General features: G+C 33.6%; 1 protein-coding gene across 4 annotated transcripts in view; it reads right to left on the bottom strand.

Annotated features, from left to right (window-relative positions):
* Window positions 1–17,762, bottom strand: part of FSTL5 (follistatin like 5) — a 213,612-nt gene that overhangs the window by 70,584 nt on the left and 125,266 nt on the right. The window lies entirely within an intron of this gene.

Genomic DNA, 17,762 nt, shown 5'->3' with positions numbered 1-17,762 from the left:
CAGTCCAACTGCTCAGTTGTCACCAATGTTTCTCACTTAAACCACATCCCTCTGTACAACTTCTAAATATTTCTTGAACACCTCCAGGGACAGTGACTCCACCAGATCCCTGGGCAGCCCATTCTGTATCCGTGTGATAGAATTACAACAATATAATTAATGCTGCATTAATTATTATTTATTATACAAATTAAGGAAAATGTAGCGCACCACTTCATAATCAATATGTTAATATTTATAAATCTCAAAGATCTAGTAAAAACATCAAAAGACCTGCTTTCATAGTTCTATTAGCCACACATGCACAAGCATAAATAACTGTGTCACTGCTATTTAACTCAGCAGCAGAGCTTCTATCAAAATTCAAGATGTTTTCTTTCCAGCTTTAAGGCTAGAATAGCAGAGATTTCTACTTCTCAACTTTCAAAATTCCATTATTTTTTCAAAAAGAAAGGATCTTAAGATATTTCTTTTAATTAATATTTATTCAACTGTTCCTTTTTTTTAACAAGGAATATAAAAAATATTTTTAAATGTAAACTAAAAGTAATATTATAATAGCTTATAATTGTAGGAAGTCCGATAGAAACTAATTCCATAAAGAAAATTAATAGAAACCATAGAATCATAGAATCATAGAATCACCAAGGTTGGAAAAGACCTAAAAGATCACCCAGTCCAACCATTCACCTATTCCCAATAGCTCCTACTAAACCATGTCCCTCAACACAACATCCAGCCTTTCCTTGAACACCCCCAGAGTCAGTTATTCCACCACCTCCCATAACAGAAAACCATAAAACCATAAACCATAAACCATAACAGAAAAGAAGCAAAGGCTTCAACAAAATTAAAAAAAAGCTTCAAAAGCTGTTTTATTTTTGATACTAGTCAGTAAGATTTAATAGAGAACAACTGATAGGTTGTGCTACATTTATTTCATGGAAGAAATTAAAGCATATCTTCAAGATAAATACATGTCATTCATTATTCAAATACCTAGAAACATAAAGAATGTCTCAAAATTTCAGAATTTAGAATGAAGTAAAATATTTCACCTGATTGCCTAGCTTAATGAATTCAGCATGTATATACACACACACACACACACATATATCTATATATATTTTTATATATACATATATATATATATATACACACACATATACAGACACACTTTTTTTTCCTTGTTTGGTATCAACGCCAGATCTTCCTGGCACAGAATTAGAATATACATATTGAAAAATAAACAAAATATTAAATAGGATGAACTAAAAAATGAATGCAACAGAAAGCATTCTAGTTTCTTCATAGGTTGTTTTCATCACAATTGAAACAGTAACGTCTTGTATAAACATTTGGTAAATTAAAAATAACAGATATATGACAGCTTTTACAGAATATATTAAAAATGAAAGGTAAATTAAATGATCAAATACAGGACCTTAGCTTAACTACTTGTACCATTCAAATGGTCGTGTCCTATAATTTGAATGCAACTTTTTTCATCTGCCACCTATTCATTCTTAATGCCATTGTACTCTTCATGAAGAATCCTCTAAGTTCATACACCTTAAATCCTCTTCTTTGTGATTAAGTTTATCAGATTGAAACCTGAATATTTAAGATATTTTCTTAAATAATGTCTATTTTAACACTCCTTCCCTCACCTCCTTTCAACAGCACTTTGTAAGCTTGGTTTTCAGGATGTTACACCATGGTTTACTACAAAACTAAGCTGGAAAGGAAACCTTACCTCCTAAATCCACAGCCACTCATATAAGAGTATGTGATAGATTAAAAGCCTCTAGTGTAATTAAAAATAAAAATCTACAGAGTACAACTACCACAGTCGCCCTTTCATTCTAAATTAAAACTAACACTTAGTCTTTGTGCTGTAAAGTTAGGTATGAAACCACAGTCATTAAAATAACCTATGGAGGTATTGATTCCTGCAAAATTTATTGACTGTGGAGAAAGCGAGGGGATGGAAATTTTCCCTTAGCCCAACAAGATCATGATTATTTTTAAGCTAATAAAGAACTTAATGGAAGAACTATGAGAAATAATGTACTACGTTGACTATTTTAACATAATGGAAGAAATGAAAAGTAATCTGATCTCCTGGCACAGTAGTATCTATCTAACTGGAATTTGCTTTTTTTTTTTTTTTTTTAAACTGTAAATTGATATGAAAAACCACAGACAGTTTCCATACCAAAGGCTTGGCATTTACAGGAACATTAAACACTGAGAAAGAAATATAAATATTTACATTTAATTGTTTAATTAAACGAATTTTACTTCCTGTGTCCGTTCAATTAAACTGCTCTTTGGTCCCTTGTGTTTCTCCTGAGTCTGCACAGACTACAGAGCTCAACAGGACTCAAGTCGAGTGCCACAAGGACTATAATGATTCACTTAAGTCTTCATAAAAATCAATAAAACATATATTCTCACTTGCTCTGCAGGGCATTAGAATCATTAAAGAATACTTCAGAAACACTGTTCGTGGAAGCACAAGGAGTCATTGATTATTTATGACTCCCTTGTCATTGCGTACAGCTGTTTCTATGTAGGTATGGGCTGCACCTCATTTAATGCATCATGCTAGATCAAGAATTATCAGAAGTGCAATGTTATCAGCACTGGGAAGAATCCACATATATTCACTGAGTTTCTGAAGTGACGATTCTATCATAGTGACATCGTATCAACACCTGAACCAACCATGAATTCATAGAACTACTTTCTGGACAACAAATATATTAAACTTGCAAAGATAAAACACTCAAGTCTACCTAAAGCTGCACTGAAAAATAGCACATACACACTCGTATATATATCAGGCGTTGTCTGACATTCTCATGCAATTGGAATGTTAATAGGAGAATGTTTTGAACATGATGATGATGTATCATCACTTCACTTTGAGAACAGTGACAACAGCACAGATAAAAGGGTTCACCCTACAGGTTGGCTAGTTATGAGAGTCCACAAAGCCTACAGAGGCCATACAATCTGTAGGAGAATTTTTTTTAGCCTCAAAGGAAACAGGCCAGGAAAGCCAACTCATGAAGAGTTCGGCTTCAAACTTTTCCGCCACAGGGGAAACCACTAAACGAGACACAGCACTTGTGGCACTTGAAAGGCTACGGAGTAGCCTTTCACCATAAGAAGATGAAATTCAAACTTCTATGAATTTCCATCTACTGGGAGATACCGTGAATGAACTGGTAAAAGATAAATCTCCCTCCCATTTCTATCATCTCACCAGACTGAAACTGCTTCTTCAACCTTAACATCTCTCCCAATATGCTCTGTAACAGATTTTCTGCATCATTCAATGAATCCTAAGGGAAATTTCCAAGTTAGTCTAGCCCAAGTGATGGGCTAGAATTTTATTTGATACATGCTACATAAATTGTTGATATGAAAATAGTCAGATACAATACCTTAGGTTTAAGTACAGATACAAATGTAGAGCTTTTATAGATTATACACTCAAAATTACACAACAGTCTCTTTTGAGCCAATAAAGCTGTAACAAATGAAAACCTTAGGGTTTGCTTAGGGAAGAGGATCTCAGAGTAGATGAAACAATAATTTCCTAATAATTTATTGTCATTTTCAGACTTCAATGTCATTTTAATGGCTATATTCAAATGGGCAAGATATAATTAAAATAGCCGTATACTAAAAAAAATTCTAAAAGCAACAGAAACCACAGCAGTCCAGAAAAATATGATCAACACTCTCATTTACAGTGCCACACTGCTTATAAAATATGTCCTTCAGAATGCATAAGTAATGATTTATTCTAATCGTAGCTGTCGTAATTACATAATATGACACCTATAGCTAAGAAACCTTTCTTGTCCAACAATCTGTATGGACATATGTTCGTACATTGCATTCTTAACACTGAAAAATGCATTTGGTGGCAGTCAAAAGAAAAGACAAATGTAAGGCTCTAACTTCTAGGTTCTGAGGGTGTATTTGCTAATTACAGTCTTCAGCATCTTTTTTTGCTTAATAAAATTATTTCTCCTTATGGCCATCATTGCATTAAATTGTCTCATTTGTGCTTTTACTCTTCAGCTGTCTCCACAGTGTTTATCATTTACCTAAATTCCAGTTACTGTATTTTAAATCAACTGACATAAACAACAGTCTTACCTAAATAACCAGGATCTCAGACAAATTTACTAATCAGATATAAAAAGGGTTCCACTGTTGGCTATTAAGCTATCTACAATGCCTTGCTTAGTTGGAATAGCAGCCTTTCTGCTGCAGATTGCTATGCATAACACCATGCAAGCTACACGTTGCACTATCCATGTCTCTACTTTTATTTGAGATAGTTTTAAACTTGGTTATTTTCCATTAGTCTAGTACCTGGCAGCATAAATATCCAGAGCTTCTGTTGATATGTTGCCCAGGATGCAATGCATTTTAAAACTCTTTACGACCACAGGATGTTTTAAATCATTGGGAAGCAGAGGACATAGTGCCTAAAATATTATAAAATGTCTTTTCCAGCAAACTGAGTAAAAATTGGTTCAAATACACCAGCTCTGCCAATATACAAAGTTCAGCTAAGTGTTCACTGTGTTTACACTACATAAGCTTGTAAACCCTGATCACACTCTAGCTACTCAATTAGAAGCAAGCCTAGATCACAGCAGCACATAAGTCATAAGCAAATACAGTCAATTCTGATTTACTATCTCCGTGTCCACGCACTATTTAATATAAAACATAACCCAGTACCAAATCTGAAATTCTCAATCAGCAACCTTCACATAAAAAAAGAATACAGCCTTGGGTCTCAGTGAAAGCGGATGTCCAAACTTTTCCACCTTTATGATATATTTCAAAGTATCTTAAGATAAATGTGGTCATTGAGACTACTTCCTTATTCAATTTTTCAGGTTAACCTTTGAATAGTTAATAGTAGTCTCAAAACTTCCCGGAATCCAGACTACAAATATGTAAGGCAGCCTTGACGAAGAACAGAAGAAACATCATAATGTTATATTATTCGAAAACAGATTTGAAACCAACGTTTGCCATGAGCTCACTTGCAATATTGAAAACCGTATATCTTACTCTAAATTATTAAGAGCCAAATTTGAACGAGAAGGGACATTAGGAATAACCAGATCTTATGCATCCTCATTCATTATTATTCATAACATGTTTTCCTCTTGAAAACAGGTTTCAAAAAAACTGAATGTTATGTTAAATACAGCTGTGCTACCTATATAACATGGAAAGGCTAATTTGCTGAAGCACTGATAATTGGTTCTGGCATTATTTATCGTATATTTGGTGCATCTATCTAACCAAAGAAGATAATTTACACAAAAATCAATTTCAACATGCTTGTTGTGTTTGCATATGACTAGCTCAAACAAAAACATTTTATTTAAATGTTAACAGTTAGCATCAATATTTTCAAGTCATTTTACTAGTATAGATCCAACTTTAATGCTCCTTATGTTCTCTGCAAATACAGATGCTGAACATCAATACTGCATACTTGCAGTTACCTCAAATGAAACATTTAAAATGCGGCAGTTTAAACCACAAAATATTTCTGGAACTAATTCATAATGAAACAGGAATCATAAAAGGAGAGCTGGCAACCCTCGTAACTCACAGTTTTATGCACAAAGATTTCCGCTTATCAATATAATATTTTGCCAATTTTATTTAATGTACAGCTCCATTTTATTTCAAAATTTCAAATCTTTTTTTTTTTTTTTTTTTCCCCCCTTTGAGTGATAATAGAATTTCCAAGTATTTAAGACTTCTGGATGTATTCAGAGTTTTATAAAAACCCAACCTGGAAAATAGTTCTCTCTGTCAGTACAAAATTCTAAGGCAGTAATTCACAATCAAATTACCTGACATATAAATGGGAATTAGAAAGCCTGAAGCATAACAGCACTACTATACTTCCTCTACTATACTTCCTCCTCTAGAAAAGAAAGGCCATGCAGCTGTTATTCAATAGTTTCCTGCAATCTGAAGAATAGAGTTATGAGCCAGTTACTCACAGAAGTCTATAATGTGGAAAAAGCACAGACGGAAGTAGAATGAAAGTTACACTGAAAAATAAATCAATCTGCTGATGTAATTTACATGTAGAAGGAAAAAATAAAACAAACCAGAACTTAAGGTAGGCTGTATTACTTGTCTGTACAGAGGCCCTCACTTTTGGTTACTGCCCGAGCAGACTTTTGTTCTATCCTGTAACAAACAACCCGCATCAGATCTGCTCATGGTCTTAGAAATGATTTTTCATTTCTCCATTGAAGAGTTCTGTTTTTAAGTTTCATATGAAGAAAAGTCACTGGTGGAATTCCATCCGGATTGCCTCATGTTTAACCAGCAGGAGAGAGAAGAAAATGAGACAATACATTTCTGAGAACATTTTTGGAAAACAGGTAATCAGATAATTTAGATATGAAGAAGAAATTTGCATAAAGACATTATTTATGATACTAGTTTGCCAAGTTTAGTATATATGCAATTGGTTATTCAAAGTATTGAATGCAGGTGAAAAAGGGGACCAAACCTGTCTACAAAGAGACAGGCTCTGAACAAGTTGTTATTGCTTAGGTAAGAGACCTTTAGAATACAATTGGCAGCCTTATGCAAATATGTACTCAGCCTTGACAATGTGTTAATAAAAGAAAATAGGCAGAGCATTACTACACCACTCTCTAAATCCATGATGACACTTTGTTTGTTTTTAGTCCTTTCCCCTGGGGGAAAAAAAATAAATAAATGTAGTAAAACTTGAGAAGAAAAAAAGCATCGTAAGAACAATCAAGCATGTGGTAAGCTCTTCACACAAGCAGCTCTTACATGAAACGTTTCAGAATGGAAAAGAGTTGACTGCAAAGATTAGCCAGGAGCTTCAAAAAATCTCAGGATATGGGAGACTGAGAATATAGCATGGTTGCTCACAGTATTTTATCATACATTATAAACTTTAGTTTATAATGTATGAATAAGAAAGCATGCACAATCTTCAAAAATCGTACTTATTCTAGCGTGCAATCATTAAAGTGTGAAGAATTCTGAAACAATGATGTAGATGTTAATTTCAAACGGCTCCAAAAAGCAACCAAATTTTTGAGCAAAGCATTCATCAAGAGCTATTAATCAGTCTCCAAAACAAAAATCACTAGAAATAAAGGAGGTACAATACAAGAATCTTAATACCCTTTTTCTTCTTTTGTAATCTTCCCTAAAGAAAATAAGATCCAAGATACTGGACTAAATGGATCCTTACTGTAATTCAGAGAAGTTGTTGTTATGTATACATTGTTACTCAAAAGGATATTTGAATAGAACTTCATAAGCACAAACAAAACATTAATCTTTGTTTAGCATCAAATATTCCTTAAACAGAGTGCTCAGCAAATTTTAAACCACTTCAACTATTCCCTCCAACAAATACATCTCCACCACATGTCTAGGTTGAGAAGAATTATAATCACAAAGCTAAATTTTTTTTTTTTTCAAGTGTCATTTTTCCTATCATTTATTCATGGTTGAATGGTGATCAGATGAATTGTTTGGATTGCTTCCATCTTAGACAGTTTCCCAGTTCTTTAAGTAAAGAAGTATATAAAGAAGGTTTTTGTGTCTCCCTCAATCCTCATATATTTTCACAACTTCACATATTTGCATTATATTTTATGTAATTTTGCAATATGTATATTTCTGCTTGTAGCTTCATTGCCTTGTGTGGTGCCTTTATTTTCACTGTGGCTAAAATTGTACCTCCCATATAAATGATTTGCTAGCCTACTTAACAGAGCATTTGACAATCTGAGAACACAATTTATTTAGAAAACTAGCTTCAGAATCTACTGGCAAATTCATTCTGTGTACCACATGAACACAGATATATTTTTTGTGCTTATTTCCCTTGGTAGAAATTTTATTTTATTTTTTTAATTTTTAAATTCAAAGTATCTAAAACACATTTGGATAACTGTACATACATTTTAAACCTGTGAATATGAAACATTTACCAGTCTAACAACTAAATAAATCCTCCAACAATCACAGGCAGCAGAATTGATGCAATATATAATTTCATTACATATTCACAACCTGTGTTTCCAACTGCTCCTACTGAATTCTGCTTGCAAGCAACTCTATCAGGAATTCATAATTATTATCTAAAATCATGAGATGCATGTTTCTGAGAAGTTCAAAAGACAGAAGCGATGCAAGAAGCATCCTAGCTTAGAATACAATTATCTGAAGTGACAAAACACGGTTTGTCAGAATCTTCTTCCACTACTTCCCCAGTCATAAGATGGTTAATGCTTATATGGAGTTAAACAGCTTATATTCTAGGGTGTCTTCCCTCTATACACCTCCAAATTGTTTTACCTCTTAGCAGTAACAGCAAAGGCAAAAGGAAGCTTCTTACAAAAAGTTGACAGCTGTGATACACCACACTAGAGGGTAAAAGGTCAAAGATTATGGAAATTAAATAAATAGAAGTAATTTTATTTTTTTTAATAGATATGTGTATGCATATCTTCACAGACTGAATAATTCCATTTGAACAGGACTAAATTAATTTCGACTTTCCTAACTTAAAGTAACATTAAAATTGCATTTACCTTCATTTAACATATACATTCAGAAAATGTAGTTATCTCCAAGTCAGAAGTATCATATAAAATCATATAAAAAACACCCTTTCATCCAAGCACTTTGTAAATGCACTAAAATACCTAAAACATGTAATAGCAGTTGCTATTATACATATTAGATATTATAGAGAAAAAAAATCACACTGTCCTTACAGTAAATGTTTTTAGATTACAACATCAATCCCACACAAATAAAATGCGTAGAAGAGAACTTATAAGGAATTTTCAAAATGAAATATTTCAAGTGGGCAGCTGATAAACTCATTCACTAAAAACATTCTTTTTTATTTGCTCACTTCTTCGTTTTCTTTTATTCATCCTTTTCTTTTTTTTTTTTTTTTTTTTTTTTTTTTAAATCTTTCTGAGCCTCAAAGGAAACTCTTTGTTAAATTATAAGACCATAACGAACAATTACCCTATCCTCTGTAATATTTGTAGCTTTATGCCTTTGGAATAAGCCAAGCATTGAATACTTACTAGAGACAGTCTCCTTCCCTTAGCTTAAAATAGTTCAGGAAACACGTTAGTATGATGGATACACATTCCTGCTTTCCCAAAGAGATGCACCTTGAAGGGCCTTGAAAATCACTATTTCACTCTTTTACTCAATACATTTTATAAACAAGATACAAAATCTCAGAAGTACAGAGCAAACAGAGCAGGCAGCCCTCAGCTGTTCTGATTGTCTCCCCCCTATTCCATGGCATCTTCTGGCATAGGTGTCTCAGGAGCACACACAGAAATTCAACTTACCCATTTAATCAACCCTTGTAGACTTGGAAAAGAGAAGGAAAACAGAAAATGCAAGTATGCAAACATTACTTAGGAGAAAACTAAATGGAAAAAATTTACTTGAAAAAAAACAAAAACACAACTACAAACCACAATAGAACAAAAATAACCTACAGTGATGTAAAATAAGCGACAGAAGAGAGCCAGGAAAACTGTGTGGACACACTGAAAGCACATTAACACCCATGAAGATCATTGCAATTAAAATTTAAACAATTTAAACAATTTTAAACAGTTTTAAACAATTAAAACTGCTAAAATTGCAGATGTACTGGGAACGGTATGACAGTTGATAAGCAGTACACTTCTCTTCTGGCCTATTAAGCTCCTACTTGTGCTACTTTTCCTATAGAAAGTTGGAAATTGAGATAAAAATACGCCTGGGTGTGTCTCCAATAAAATACTTTTAGTTGTTTCCAATAATTCCTCTCCCTTTCCTGCTCCGAACCCTGTGGCAAAACCGTGCTCACAAAACTGACAATATTTTTGAAAAGGAATTCAATGTCTTAATAGAGTGCCTTAACAAGTACTCCACAGATTAAACTATACACCTACACACTTTTATTTGGGTGCACATGTGTGTTACACATAAACATACCTACGTGCATAGAGCATAACTTAAAAATCAGGTAGTAAGCTTCACCTGTTTACTGAAGCATTTAAATTGGAGCGTTAAGATCAATCACTTGTTTCCATTTCACATCTAAAATATTCAAAACAAATATTTTAGCTATTACTTCATTTTCTTCAAGGATTTATGCAAATACTTAGACTCAGATATCCCATTCACTCTTTATTTTGGCTGACCAAATACACGGTCTTTCTGAAGCAGTAAACTGCATAAACTAAATAAGTAAATATACTCCTAAGTTATAGAAGAATACTATAGTAAAACTTGAAATTGTAATTATTGTGCTTTGGAAATGAAGTTAGTAATGAAATTCCCTGAAATAAAAACATTTTGCCAGAATGCAATTCTGTAGGAAAATTGGAATGAACTGAGAGAGCAATGGAAGCAATGGGGTTGGACTCGATCTCCTGAGGTCCCTTTTCCAACTCCTGTGATTCTGTGATCTGATTTTTCAGCTCTTTTCCCCTTATCGTATGCAATAAAAATTTGAAAGCATTCAACCAAAAAAAAACTTTCCCAGTATAATGCAATACACTTTTCTATAACATTAAGGTCTAAAGAAAAGCACACAACCATTGCAGGGTCAGATTTTTTTTTTTAATCCCTGTTTACAAATTTCCAATGTTCTTTCATACAATCTAGGTGCAAAACTACAGGTGCAAAACTACTTCTTCGGATTTCAGATTCCCTTTTACAGTTTAAGAAATTCACAAATCCCAGGAACTACTAAAAGCCTTTTCTAGTCTTCTTCTGACTGTAGTAACTTATCTGCTTACCTATACATACCACTGGAACCAACAATAACGAGCAGAGTAGATGAGTTGTCAAACAAACAAACAAACAAACAAAACAAATCCCCAAGAGTCTTCTTTCAGGAAAAGATTGATTTGGATTCCAGAATATGTAAAAATATAACAACACCCATCAATTTGAGGAATAAAGTTACTTAGTTTTTAAGGTGAACACTAGTGTTCTATGCTTAAGAACAACTAGCAAACTCAAGCTTGCAGAGGAAAAAAAAACAACATTAAAACAAAAATCTGCTCAAAAACAATAAATTTATCCTTCTTGAAATAAATAAATTGATTCTTGGGAGAAAAAGGAATCTATTTAATTCACTCATCATCTGAAATACTTAAATTATCTTAGTATTTTAAAGGATCTCCTTTTGATGACTTGAGATCAGATCCAACTTCCTTTCCCCCCGCCCCCCCCATTTCTTAAGCACAGTTGAGAAATTAACCCAGGTTCTTTTCATGTTACAGTAAATCCACCTCAGATTTCTGGTTAGCAGTGTTTCCGATACGTCTTTAAAAAAATCCCAACATTCAAACAACTGCTAAGTGTTGTTAATCTCCTCTTAGCAAACAGTTAGAAAATTTTTACATTCTGCTCTATATTCAAAGTAAAGCAACTTTCTCAAATACATACCTAAGACTCTTAAAAGAACTGCATGCATTACCTTATTATTTTTCCCCTATTCATGGCTTTCTCGTTCGTTTGTTTTAAAGACATGATGACACTATGCAGATTCCTCAATAACTTAAATATGGTTCCATTTATTTTTGAAGGAAAAGTAATATGCATGTATATTTTAAATTAGGATAATGTTAAATTATTTTAGAAATTTTGCTTAAATGAGTATTTATTGTTGGTTAACAGTATCATAGCTCTAGGCTAAAACTACTTCCAAATAAGAAATTCAGATAAAGAGGTGATTTTTATGGGTGCAAAGAAAACAAGTAGTGCAATGGCTATCAAGATTTCTTATTAAATAATATTTTATGAGCATATTAATATTCATTACAGTTGGAGAAGTGTAATTTTGCTGTGAATAATATATTTTAATGTCCCTGCTTTGTGGATTAGCTAGTGATCACCTCCCTTATTCAAGTCATTCCACATTGAGGATAATAATCTGGAAGCATTTTCTCTCCCCTATGCCTTAGCGCCTGCATTGCAATAAGACTGATTCCCTTACAACAGTTAGTAAAGATAACTGATTATAAATTATTATTTTCAAAGTGTTTTGAAATGTGAACCATCTAGATGAAGGTGTTTGTGAATGCTGGAACATCAATAACAACACAATCTGACAGGTACGATGACTTGCAAAAATGAAAATATTATCTCTGAACTAGCAATATAAAGATATCAGCTGTAAAAAGACTGAAGTTCACCATGGATAGTGATTTACAGCTAAATGTACAGAACAAACAATCATTCAGTTATTACAAAGCTGTCATGCATAACTTAATTAGAATTCCATTTCTATGTATCTAAATTTATAAAATAATAGCTTATTCGCACTAAAATGGGATGCAATCATTTTGACACTTATCTATTTTCTATTTCACCTAAATGTGTACAAATATTTTCTGGCCTAGGAGAGACATTAACAGAACTACATAAAATTGCAAACACCACACTTATTCAGAACTTCATGTCAAAAACCAAATCATGTAATATCTTGATAACTCTTTTCCTTAGGCTCACCACCAGCCATGGCCCAACGCACTAATTCCCAAGCCACCTCAAATCTTTCAGCAAGGCTTATCGCGCTCCGGATCTTAACATGCAAGGTTGGGCACGTATGAAACAGGCTTACAAATGTAAATTGAAAATAAATAAGAATCTTGCATACTTTAAGATTTATTGTTCTGTTTTGTTTTTTTTGCCATTAAGTGTCTTCTTAAATAGAATTACTGTTCTCATGCATTGTCATGAAAACTTTATCTTCCTAGCCTAGCCCAAAGTAAAACAGTAACAAAACTTGTATCCGTATAACAGAACACAAAACAACATAATTTCTAAAAGTCTTATTAGAGATGAACCAAATAAAATGCATTTTATGATTATGTGGGAATCCCTAGCATCAAAATGAATTAATTAGTAGCACGCAAGAAATTACAGGAGTACTACTTCCAATCATGGAACAACATTTTATGCCTTAAAAATGCACTTCACGGAAATGATGAGCTTTAAATTCTGCCCATTCTATACAAGGGGTTGTAGGTTGTATTCTTTTCCTGCTGATGATCTCTAGACTGAAAAGACTGGTAGCACAGGTGGATTATATTGAGTGGAAAAATATTACCACAAAGTTCAATACCTTCTACTCAGTATGTTGTTAATTTGTATTTTCAAAGGCTAGAGCTGAAATATAATTCTCCCCAGAACAACAACCTGACACACACTACTTGTTGCCAAGAAGGAATTAATGATAGCAGGAGACAGATCTTCTGAAACTCTTTCTTCTGCTATTTGTTAAACAGCTTTATTATTGAGGAGTTGTCACAGTTATAAAGCTTTGACTCAGATTTCACATTAAACATTTTTGACACGATACTGAAATCACTCAAATGTAAATCCAGCGGGTATTTTTTGAGTAAGACTTCGTGGACTTGAAGATATAGATGTAGTGCTGAGTGACTTGATTTAGTGCACACGGTGCTGAAGGATTGATGGTTAAACTAAACGATTTTAGAGATCTTTTTCAACATTAACAATTCTATGATTCTACTTAGATTTCTTTTTGGGGGGAGAGAGAGGAGAGGGGACAAAAGGGAGCGGTAAGTTCTGGTCTTTTTCTTTGGAAAGAGATACACGTTTCAAAAAAGGATTTTGGAACAAGCACCTGCAATAATTGTAGCTGACAGAATAAATTAAGAGTGAAACTATGTTAAGTAGAGCAGTGCAATTTTAAAAACAATTTTCAGGAATTAGACTACCTGATAATAATTCTTAACTAAGTCTTGCATTTATGGATACTTCTTGCTGTTTAACTTTCTATATAATTCAACACAAAACAAAGCACAAGGTTTGACATTCATATTATGCACTGGTCACAGATTCACCCAAAAGCTACAGTGAATGGCATTTTTGCATCACCATCCCTGACCAACTAATAACAGTCGTTATTGAAGGTTTACATACAGATTCACAAACATTACCCCAGCAATAAGATCTCAACTTGGTATTTGTGACCTGAATAACGCTTTTAAGGTACTTTTAAATACATACAGCAATAGCAAGTACATAAAAAAGCTGGAAAAGACCTCCAAGATCATTCAGCCCAACAGTCTACCTATCACCAATATCTCCAACTAAACCATGTCCATTAGTACAACATCTAAACATTTTTTGAACACCTCCAGAAACACACTGACCCCAGCACCTCCCTGAGCAGCCCATTCCAGTGCCTGATCAATCTCTCGAAGCAGTATTTCCTAATGTTCAACCTGAAACACAACTGGCACAAATTGAGGCCATTCTCTCTAGTCCTGTGCACAGTTACACGGGAGAAAAGGTCGATGCCCATCTCTCCACAAGCTCCCTTCAGGTATCTGTAGGGAAAAATAAGGTTTCCCCTGAGCCTCCTCTTTTTCAGACTTTCATTACATGGCCCCTTTTTGGCACGTAAGATAAAAATAGTTCTAACATTAATCTAAAAAATTTTGGCAAACACCACTTTTTTTTCATTTTATACAGACTATGAGTTGTTAAAGCATTTAGTTCTATTATTATAAAGGACCAATGAAAAGCACTTATTTCCCATAAACTTGTAATTTCTATTTGTTTTATTCAATCAGGTCTATTCATAAATATTTAAATTACCATCATTCTTTCTACTGTGATCACAGAAGGGCCAACATACACATCTGCACTGCACTGAGTGAGAATAAGCTATTTACTTACTTCTAGTATCCCTCGAGATTTTGTAAGCCACTATAAAGGCCACCTGAAGTACCTGCTTTGAAATTTCATTTTATAAGGAACTATAAGGGAGAAAATATTAATTTTAGAAAAGAGCAACAGAAGACAGGCAATAAACACAATATCATCTTCATAGCAGAGAAAAACAGAAGGTCCTCGAAAAAGTGCATCAGATGAGTTTTATTTTTCAGAAGAAAAAGCATTCACAAATCTGTATCCTCTACTTCTCCCTTTTGTTTGGCTTCAGCCTCCTATGCTTCCAGCCACCCTTTCAGACAAGGTTAAATACATCTTGCTCTGACTAAAACTAAAACCACGTTCTCTTATATAAAATCTCTTATATAAAATTTGGGACTATGTGGTGAAGGAAAACAAACCGACAAAATAAAATGCTAAGATGGAGCTGGATAACTCTCAGAAGACAATTTTACATTGTGCAGCTGGAGCAGTGGAAGATTGACCTGATTGTTCAAGATGATTCCCTTCAGTCCCATGATTGTAAGATGTACAGAGATCTATACATCCCACTTTAATTATACAAATGGAAAAAAACTATCAAGTACCTTTCTGTATGCTCTATTTTATACAACTTGTTACATCTAGTAAATATATCTAGTGGGTATACGCCATAGCAACAAAAACAAGCTCATGATATATATGAAAGCAGCTGATAACACAAAAGCCACGTCAGGCTTACTTGTCTGCAAAACACTACACAAGCCAGTAAGCACTTTCAAATTCTTGTAACATTTTGCAGACTGGGACTTCAGTGCGTACTTCAAAGGCATTTCACACTCTTAAGTATTTCCCTTCTTTATTAGTGCCTCAACATCTGATTTTCTGAAGGAGAGAGGGATTATTAGAGGAATTATTACACCACTGCTTATATTTTTATCTCGAGTTATCCCGCCTATCTCCCTTACTCATTTTGCAAACAAAAACAGATTGACAAAAATAATTCACAGAATATATGCAATTATACATATACCACACAGATACGTATATACCATATAAAAATGTGTATACATATATAAATACAACAGTCAATGATTTAATTTGCTCTTAAGGAGAGTTAGTTTCTACCAGAAAAAAACAAACTTCCTGTTGTCTGTGACAAACAATGCAGCAGTAAAATTTACAACTGTGTTTGATTCTAAATTTACAGTCCTTAGATGACAGAAAGATTTCTAATTAAGTATGTCAATGAAAAAAGATTTCTCACCTGCAAGTGCTAGTGTGGCAGTACTGATAATAAAGCCCATAGATATGCATTCATATTTAAATGAAATGTAATTGCCTAATCCTTTAGAACGCAAAAAAAAAATTTGAGAGCAAGCTGGTCAGCATAATAGTGACAATATCTTTTAATTTCACCCAACTGGGTTCAAAGATCAAAATTCTATACAAGTGTTTTTAAATGCCAGTTAAAAATCACAGCTAGAAATGCGCATGGTATGCTTGATTATAGCCATCCCCTTTATAGCTCAAGTTTATGACACAAATACCACTAGTGCCTACTCTCAGTTCTTTTTCAGCCTTCTGAATTTTCTGATTCTTTCTGCGTAGCACTCTCCTGCTGAAGGTAGATATCATTTAAAACCCATACTTAGAAATGAGGGCTCTTTAGCCTTCACCACATTCAAATGTCTTAAAATCATATTTTACTATTTATGGTATGTTTTATATTTTAGTTGCTTTAGCTACAAGGCTGTCTTCTAAAGCATCCTTGAAAAATGATTTAGGAATTACTACAGACTGTGGGCCTGTGACTGATATCCCACCTCCTTTTCCATGACACAGTGCTTGTATTTCTGTGCCCATTTAACTGCCTTGTACAACAGACTGAAAAAAAATTCCTTCCTTCTCTTTCTTCCATTCCCTTTTCTTACCTAAATAAGCAACTCGTTAAAGATGGGAAAAACAAGCAAACAAAGAAACTTAATTCTGCACTGCATTTTTGTATAGGAGCCATTTCTTCAGCTGTATGAACCCCAATTTTCTTTATTGCTCTTCAGCATAAATATGAATAACTTTTGTTCCAGCTGTTAGGCAGACAAACTTTAAAGAGAATGAGAGGAGTTCAACAGTTATCAAATCTATCATGCTACTGCTAAGAGGTATAGAGGCAAACCCACTGGAAATATAAGGTACTACACTGTATTTAAAAATAGATTGAAAATTTGGAAATGAAAAATGAAAAAACAGACAGACACATACTATCAGCTCAAGGAATAAAGAACTGTGGAATGGGTAAAAAAAAACAATTATGGTTCAAGCATTTTTAATTTAGAGTAATGTATCTTTTAAACTTCTTTTTTTTTAAAAAAAAAAAAACAATTCAAAAATTATTCCCTGCCAATGCTACTGCTCAGTTATAAGACCTCAAGAGGTAGTTATGAAAAGTACTTTTTAAAAAATTGGCCATATTTTGATCACTTGGATCGTTTCTTCTACACATTTAAAAACATCAGAAGAGGTAAAAAATCATCACACAGTGAAAAATAATAATAATTTCACAATCACAACGCATGCTACCATAACATCATAATATTTTAGGACACCAAATCGAAACAGTGAAATAAGAAAATTCTGAAGAAGGAAAAGTTTTTATTTTGTTTGGAATAAATCTGTTCTGCATTCCTACATTCTATTAAAGAAAAATAGAGTTTGACTCTTAGTTTGATTTTAACTTAGTAGGCACTTAAATTACGGAAAATGTGATGGAGTGCTACTTGCATGACTGCTGCTCACCACCCATACTAATTCTTTGTATTCACCAACACACAATTTGCCATTGCTGAACAGCAGGTCACATCTCACACCTCTGGACTGGAGCTGTCATACTCACTTTGAGTTTGGCTTGGCCTGTGTGGAGTACTTGATTTCAGCTTGTTTTGCTGTAAGAGTAGTAGCCTAATAACCAGAAGGCT

This window comes from Centrocercus urophasianus, unplaced genomic scaffold (genome assembly GCF_019232065.1).
Source record: "Centrocercus urophasianus isolate 14NV4802_14NV808 unplaced genomic scaffold, USGS_Curo_1.0 seq_32, whole genome shotgun sequence".
Lineage (NCBI taxonomy): Eukaryota > Metazoa > Chordata > Aves > Galliformes > Phasianidae > Centrocercus > Centrocercus urophasianus.
Note: the sequence above shows the minus strand (reverse complement) of the source record. Positions and strands in the feature narration are given on the sequence as shown.